The following is a 9,222-nucleotide window of genomic DNA, read 5'->3' as shown; positions in this document are numbered from 1 at the left end:
TCTTTGTCCACTTCCAATTTGCCTTGATTCATGGACCTAACATTCCAGGTTCCTATGCAATATTGCTCTTTACAGCACTGGAGTTTACTTCCATTACCAGTCACATCCACAATTGGGTATTGTTTTTGCTTTGGCTCCATCTCTTCATTCTTTCTGGAGTTATTTCTCCATTGATCTCCAGTAGCATATTGGGCACCTACTGACCTGGGGAGTTCATCTTTCAGTGTCCTCTTTGCCTTTTCTTAGTGTTCATGGGGTTCTCAAGGCAAGAATACTGAAGTGGTTTGCCATTCCCTTCTCCAGTGGACCACATTTTGTCAGAACTCTCCACCATGACCTGTCCATCTTGGGTGGCCCTACACAGCATGGCTCATAGTTTCATTGAGTTAGATAAGGCTGATCCATGCGATCCGTTTGGTTAGCTTTCTGTGATTATGGTTTTCATTCTCTCTGCCCTCTGATGGTTATGGAAGCTTCCTGATGGGAGAGACTGACTGAAGGGGAAACTGGGTCTTGTTCTGATGGGCGGGGCCATGTTCAGTAAATCTTTAATCCAAGAGTCTCTGGCAGAGGCATGGGTTGGGGCACTGAGTACAGGGTGTGTGCATGGGACCTTTTGAAGGAGGTCACCATTATCTTCATTATCTCCACCCTAGTTTGGCCTCAGGGCAAACAAAGGGAGGGAACACAGCCCCGCCCATCAACAGAAATTTGGATAAAAGATTTACTGAAATTGTCTTCTTTACTGTCTGAAAATCTGGACACTGTATGAAGACACAAATCTTCACCTCTTTATCTTTTACACTATTTTGTTTCAGGCATCATATCCTCAAAGAAGAATAAATGGATGGATGGATGAAATTACAGGGAACAGATCATTTTAGCCCCCACTGTCCCATGGATCTTCCATGAGAAACAGTCTTATCACATTTAGCAGTGAGTATTACTGCCATCTACCCGTGGGGATGGTTATAGGGTAACGCCAATTTCTGCTCCCTTAAGTGCACTATTCCTGGAAATATAAAGTTTTACCATTGAGGCCATCCATGTATGGGTTCTATTCTTATATAAAAAATGTTTGAGTTTACAAAATTAATAGTTCCAAGAGGATGTCTTAACATTTAATTATCTACAACATTTGGGGCACAAGGCTATCTTCACTTTGAATTTTAAGCTCTCCAAGTTACAAAAAAGCTTTCTCAGACAGAAAAAGGTCCCCTTGATGCAGAGTCAAACCACCGGCTGCCTGCTTGAGTTCCCACATCCAGAACTATCGCCCTTAGACGAGTGTGGCAAAGCAAGCCCACAACTTCATAGAAGTCCAACACGCACTTCACTTTTGCTGATGGCACTGGATCAATATGACAAAATAGTCTGTATTCCCAGCTCTGGCTAAATGGAAGAGAGTCATGCCCACAGTTTTCCCCAAAGTTCCTCTGTACGTATAATAGGAAACACAGAACTGGATCTGGGCAGGGACTCTGGAAATGTCAGGGCAGCTTCTCTACACTGAGTGTCCTGGGAATGCCAACATACGTGACTACACTTTTCCACACTTGGAGCCCTGGTGAAGAAAGGCTATCCCAATCCAGAACTCATGAATCCCGTCTCGCAGCTCGACAGGAGAAAACTCAACAAGCTGCTGCAGAAAGCTTCAAGAAACTTTGCACTGGCCATGTAACATCCACCTGCACCGAGGGAGGTTACAAGATTCAGCCTTAGGACTTCCCTGGTGGTCCAGTGGCTAAGAATCCACCTGACAATGCAGGGGACATGGGTTAGATCCCTGGTCCAGGAAGATTCAACATGCCATGGGGCAACTAAGCCCATGCATCACAACTACTGAGTCTGTGCTCCAGTTCGAGAGGAGCCATGACAAGGAGAAACCCGAGTACAGCAACTACAGAGTAGCCCTGGCTCGCTACAACTAAAGAAAGCCCACACACAGCAACGAAGACCCAGCACAGCCAAAATTAATAATTAATTTTTGAAAAAAAATTCAGCCTTGCAATACATGTGGTGGTGATGGTGGTGACAGTTACTTCTGTAAGGAAGTTGCTGGGTCTTTGTCCAGAAAATCCTACTTCACTCTCTTTCAGAAAGACTGCATGAAAAACTTCCCCCAGGACTCAGCATCAAGAAGAGCTTTGCTTTGGGACTTCCGTGGTAGTCTAGTGGTTAAGATTACGAGCTCCCAATGCAGGGGATCCGGGTTTGATCCCTAGTCAGGGAACTAAGATCCCCCATGCCATGTGATATGGCCACATACAAAAAAAAAGAGCTTTGCCTCTACTGAGGATTCAGCTTTGCTGCTAGTTTGTTTTATCTCTTGGATACTGTGGTTATTTTGTGTGTGTGTTAGTCACTGAGTCGTGTCTGACTCTTTGCAACCTCACTGACTGTAGCCTGCCAGACTCCTCTGTCCGAGAAATTCTCCAGGCAAGAATACTGGAGTGGGTTGTCATTTCCTTCTCCAGGAGATCTTCCTGACCCAGGGTTCAAACTCGGGTCTCCTGCATTGCAGGCAGATGCTTTACCATCTGAGATACTAGGGAAGCAAGGCATAGTTCCGCCTTGCTTCTAGAAAGCCTAGAGACAGATTTGCAATCTTTCTTCCATAACGACACTAGACATTATGACAAGCACACTTATGTTCAGACTGCACTTGTCTTCATCTTGCTTTCTTGCTCTTGTTTTCTCTCAACTCTAATTTCTTTAACTGTTTTTATTCTCCTGTGTTATATATATTTATGTGTGTATGCTCAGTGGCTCAGTTGCATCTGACTCTTTTGTGACCCCATGGACCGTAGCATGCCAGGCTCCTGTGTCCATGGGATTTCCCAGGCAAGAAAACTGGAGCAGGTTGCCATCTCCTCCTCCAAGGGATCTTCCCAACCCAGGAACAGAACACACATCTCCTGCATTGGCAGGCAGATTCTTTACCACTTAGCTACCTGAGAAACCCATAAATATAAGCTTCTTCAGATCCTTTTGGGAATGAAATACACACACAGTGGATTTTATACCAAACCTTTAGAACCCCTACATCTTGCAAATATACAACTTGGGCTCAGATAGACCTGGGTTTGAAACCTAATTCTTTGGATTTCCAGATACGTGATATCAGGCAAGTTACCTAATACTTCCAAGTTTCCATTTCCTTCTCTTTAAACTGAGGGTAATAACATCTATTAACTATGACCAACCTAGACAGCATATTAGAAATCAGAGACATTACTTTGCCAACAAAGGTCCGTATAGTCAAAGCTATGGTTTTTCCAGTGGTCATGTATGGATGTAAGAGTTGAGCCATAAAGAAAGCCAAGAACCGAAGAATTGATGCTTTTGAACTTTGGTGTTGGAGAAGACTCTGGAGAGTCCCGTGGACTGTAAGGAGATCCAACCAGTCCATCCTAAAGGAGCTCAGTCCTGGGTGTTCATTGGAAGGACTGATGTTGAAGCTGAAACTCCCATACTTTGGCCACCTGATGCAAAAGACCCTGATGCTGGGAAAGATTGAAGGCAGGAAGAGAAGGTGACAACATAAGATGAGATGGTTGGACGGCAACACTGACTTGATGCACATGAGTTTGAGCAAGCTCTGGGAGTTGGTGAGGGACAAGGAGGCCTGGCATGCTGCAGTCCATGGGGTTGCAGAGTCAGACATGACTGAGCAACTGAACTGAACTGAATAACATCGATTAATATATTGTGTAGTGGCTATGAGAATTAAAGATAATTTACATAAAGAGTTGGTACTTAGTATCTACTATGTAAACAGTATCTTTACTGTAATTAGTAACTGTGCAGATTGTCACCAAAGAATACCAAAGGCAATGTCTGGAAGACATGAGGACACACGAAAACATGGACAACTTCATCTGACTATGGAAGCAGGGACTGGAAAGATATGTCTACAAGGCAAGGAATACCTAGGATTTCCAGCACTAACCAGAAGCTAGAAGAGGCAAGAGTCTTCTTTTGAAGGTTTGGTGGGAACACGGCCTTAATGACATTTTAATTTTGGACTTCTAGACTCCAGAACTATTAAGGAATAAATTTATATTGTTGTAAGCCACATTGTTCATGGAAATTTACTACAGCAGTCCTGGGAAACTATCAATACTACATTCTCCAACACCTGTAGCCCCAACTGGCAGAAGTGAAATAACCAAGCCAACTTTCAGTCCCATTGACATCTGCCAAGAACTCACGGATACATATCTGGCTTGTTTCATGAGGGGCATATGCTGGAAGATCACAAAGGAGGAAAAAGAGGAAGGAGAGGCTTTGATTTTAGGCTTAAATGAATTAATTGCCCTCTCTGACTCTACCCCCAAGTACCACTGTGACCTTGGGCAAGTCACTTTATCCCTCTAACCCCAAGTCTGTCTCTCAGTGCCCTTCCAACCCTAAATTCTAGGATTTAGAGTCTGTACTTCACAGGTTAGCTAGAGGCAGGAGAGTTGTCAGGAAGAAAAGAGCCCCCTCAGCATGGCACCCCATGGCTCTACTAGATTATTCTAGACAACATCCCCAAAACCAGTAATTGCTCAGATACTAAAAAAAAAAAGCCTAAAATTTGGAGCATGTGAATTTTCTGTCAAAGAAAAGTCCACTTAAATTTTTCCATAATAATGCCTTTCTTTGTTCTTTATAAATGTTAGGAAATCTTATGACCACATGCAAGCTGACAGGAATTTTAAAAAGATACTACCCTTCTTTCTGCCATGACAATTCCTTTTAAAATTTTTATCCAAGACAAAAGGACATCTCTGCCTATCTCTCACTCCACTCTCGCTGATTTTCCAAACCACAGGCATATTTGGATATCGTCTGGGGTGAAATCCACATCTATTCAGTGGGTAAAAGAGAGGGTTATTCTGGGAGGTTACCTCTTCTCATCTGAAATGCTTACCACCATCTCAAAAGTGAAAGCCCCATTAGTGTTAAAATGAACCAAGAGCAACAAGAGTAGAACAAGGATTCGGATAGAAGCTGTTCTGATGAACCCCAAACTGGGTAGGTTTTATCGATGGTGCATATTTATTTATGTACATACTTATTTCACCAGATGAAGTCTCTTTTCATCAGGGATCCTTTTCTAAAAGCTCCAAGTAGCCCTGTGGAGGAAGTTACTCTATGCATCATTTGAAGCTGGGCTGTGAAAAAGAGACAGCGGGAAGTCTGTCTGCTCAGCCTCCCTAAGGGTGATGTACCGCACATGATACAGAGAAGTGACAACATGCAGGGGAGGGGGAAGTCCTGATTTTGGAACCACTTAGCAGTTTCTTCAGCACAAGTTAACACCCAAACTTAAGAAGCATAAAAACATCACCTGGCAGGCTTCTATTCAACAAACATCAATGTCTTTATTGAAGAAGTACTATGCATACAAAACTGAGTAAGAGATATGTCTTGCCTGGAGGCAAAGATGTATGAGTCAACCAAATAACACAGAACTATGTGATACTACCTGCATGGAGGTATGTTGGTGTTCATGACCTAACCAGCCCTGGGGAATCCCAAAGACAAAGCAATGGAAGGAGGGGATGCTGAATGAATGCTTCGGCTGCCATCTACCATTCTGTGAACGTCTCAAAACTCCCCAGCACCTGACTTTGCCCGTTCCATGTCTCTACACCAGAACTAAAACCAACAAATAACTTCCCTGTCACTGAGAGACACGGCTTCATTATCTTCCCTCGGTCATCCAACAAATAATTACTGAGTACTTAGCATGGGCAGGGTGCTGCGAAAGGCACTGAGCCTGTCTGATCCAGGTCTGGTGAGCCATTTTACCCTGAGCTTCATATTCACTAAGGATTTATAATAACACAGATTAAAAAAATCATATCATATCCAAATGATATCAAATATACAGTCACAGAGATACAAGTTCCAGGCTTAAATTTCAAGGCATATCACAATCTTTATAATCCTGTTATGGTAATTTTCAAAACACAAGTGCAAGTCTCCCTACTCCCATGCTATAGATCTGCAAGGAAGTGGTCCAGGTGTCTCTGCGTGTCTGTGGGCCCTGCAGGCATTCAAGAATGAGCAGAAGACAAGCCAGCTGTTGGACATGTGCTCACAGAACTTAATGTTTGGTGGGGAGACAAGATATCAAGCAAGGACCTATCACACTGATAACTGTGGTTGCTGCAGGGGAGAGAGACATGATGGGGAGCGGAGCTGGCAAGCCAGCTTTCACTTTATCTGAAGTGTTTAAATGTTTACCATATGAACACATCCACCTATTACTTGTGGAGTCACTGTAAGTTTCTATATCAGGTACATCATCAAGAGAAGAACAAGGAAGAAAGGACCAGGCAAGAGGCGGCCCCCCTCGTGGGAGGCAGTGGAGATGGGGAAAACACCAAGTCGTCACAGCGTCAGGGTTGGTCTGGGCTAAAACAGTTCCACATGACTTTGTGGTAGCCATGGTCTGCACGCCACGTGGAAAGCAGTGCTAGGCATGGATACAGCAAGGCTTCCCATCTTCGAGCTCCCTACTGGGCTCAATCACCTAGTGACCCCACAAACACAATGACAAACATACACGCACTGAGTAACGAAACGTGTATGATCAACATGTTAGGCTCACTCTGGTTCAAAACTTGCCTTTTCCTGGAGCGCTATCAGTCTTACCGTACAATGCCAAATGCCCATGAGTGAGTCATGGCTATCTCGTCTAGACCGAGATGTCTCATCTTCACTTTGTCAAATTGTGTCTCACCCATTACCAGTAACCATGTCATCCCCATGTCAAATTCACACAGTTCCACTGAAAACAGGACAGCCCTGATAATCACCTTTCTCCCGATCTAGAGAAATGAGAGCAGATATCATGGAATGATGCGTGCTAAGTCACTTCAGATCTGTCCAACTCTTTGAGACCCCATGGACTGCAGTCCACCAGGCTCCTCTGTCCATGAGATTCTCCAACCAAGAACACTGGAGTGGGTTGCCATGCCCTCCTCCAGGGGATCTTCCCCACCCAGGAATCAAATGTGCATTTCTTATGTCTTCTGCTTTGGCAGGTGGGTTCTTCACCACTAGCTCCAAACTAGGAAGCTCTATGGAACAATGTTAGCATGTGAACACGTAGCCCACAGTGACAGACTGGGCAGTTGTGGCTCACAAATTATGGAATAAAAACATTCCCTTACACTGTCATTCTTTCTGACTTTCTCATTGTATTTTGAGATGGAGTCAGATGGCATTGCTTTTACAGAAGAGAGGCATGACCAACACTGATCATCCAATAATGCTTCTGATCATGACAAGTATGTGTGACTGTGTGTGTGTACTATTTTGTCTTTGTATGGCAGGTACCCTCTTCGGAGTGTGCACAGGTGTCAGGGAGGGGTGCACAAGTAAAACCAGTGTAGAGAAACACAATCGAATGCCCCTGTGCATGAGGTGGACAGCTAGCAGAGGAAAAGTTTCCTGCAGAGGCCTTCGTGACTGAGTTGGGCTTCTCTGGTGGCTTAGATGGTAAAGAGATTGCCTGCAGCATGGGAGACCCTGGTTCAATCCCTGGGTCAGGAAGATTCCCTGAAGAAGGAAATGGCAACCCACTCCAGTCTTCTTGCCTGGAAAATCCTATGGACAGAGGAGCCTGGCAGGCTACAGCCCATGGGGTTGCAAAGAGTTGGACATGACTGAGCCACTTCACTTTACTTCTGCTCTAAGAGGTCAGTGGGGCTGGCATGGAATATAGGCTTGCCAGATAAAATACAGGACACCCAGTTAAATTTAAATTTTAGATAAATAATGAAGGATTTTTAGTACAGGTACATCCCAAATATTGCATGGGTCTTCTGTACTCTTGTTAAATCAGGCAATTCTAATGGTGGAAGAGGTAGACGACATGCATGTCAATCATCTTTCCTTTCTTGTCGTGAATATTGTCAACATCATCAGCACATGAGGAATGAGGTGCATGCTATAATAAAGACTTCCTGTACCCAAAAGACTCAGAACATGCTTGCTTCTTCAACCACGGACTCCTTGAGATCATGGACTTATCTCACCCATCCTTCTTCAAGAGCTAGCCCAGTGACTGGCATGCAGTAGATGCTAAAAATACGGTTTTGAATAAATGAGGATAAAATGTGGAATGACAATAAAGGGAAGAAATTTGAGTTAAGGGGGATAAGATGACAAAACTGTCCCTGACAGAAAATACAGGGACCTTCAAGGTGGTGGACAATAGCCAAATTGCCAGCCATCTCCATCACCCACTGGCAGAACCTATAAGCATAGAAGTTCAACTGAACAAACTCTTAGCTTGGTTAGTACAATGAAACTCTCTCAAAGCAGCAGGAGCTATGCCAAGTTCCATGAGTGAGTAGAGGCAGAGGGACACAAAATTGGGAGTTCAGCACTCATACAATTATTTACTTTAAAAAGCCAAAATTAAGGAGGACAAAGCACTGTAAAAGCCCCAAAGAGAAACAAGCAGTTCTGACTGAGACAATTCAAAAAGCTTTAGGAATAAGAAGTAGTGTGCGGAATGGGAGGAGGTCTGGCCTTCAAAAGACATTGGCATTTTATAAACATATATTTGTTGTTATGCATACATACACACAGAGTTTATAAATGCATAGTTCATACTTCTTGTTTTTCTTAATGTTTGTAGCATACATACGTCTAGATTTTTTTTCTGTACATATATGCATGTGTTTATATTCAACAGACTCTATATACTACCATGTAAACTTGCTTTTAAGTTGCAAAGCTTGCCCATCCAAGTAACCAAGTATAATCCCACAGCATAATTTTGAATGCTTGCACAGACATTTTCTACTGATGATTTACTTAACCAAGTACCTACTGCTGAACATTTTAATTGTTTTCCGTTTTTTGATGTCATGAACTTCCTGACAGGTAAGTCCTTAGAGACATCCATCATTATTTCTTAGAGACAAACTCCTAGAGGGAGAATTCTGAGTTAAAGATCATGTACATTTTTAAGGCTTTTGATATATATCACCATTTTGCTCTCCAAGAAGTCTGTGTCAGTTTATAATCCTATATAAAAGGTCTCATTTTCCCGATTATTTTTCTAAGTTAGTCATCCCACAAAATATCTCTGCAAAATCAGAGTTTATACAGAGACAGCATATAAAGTAACATATGTAGTAGGTTTTCTTCTCAAAATAAATCAGTCCAAAAAGCCAGGATTTTAACAAATCTCACTTGTCTACAATTAGT

This window comes from Capricornis sumatraensis, chromosome 6 (assembly GCF_032405125.1).
Source record: "Capricornis sumatraensis isolate serow.1 chromosome 6, serow.2, whole genome shotgun sequence".
In the NCBI taxonomy this organism is placed as follows: domain Eukaryota; kingdom Metazoa; phylum Chordata; class Mammalia; order Artiodactyla; family Bovidae; genus Capricornis; species Capricornis sumatraensis.
The sequence above is the reverse complement of the archived record's forward strand: the minus strand, read 5'-3'. Positions refer to the sequence as shown.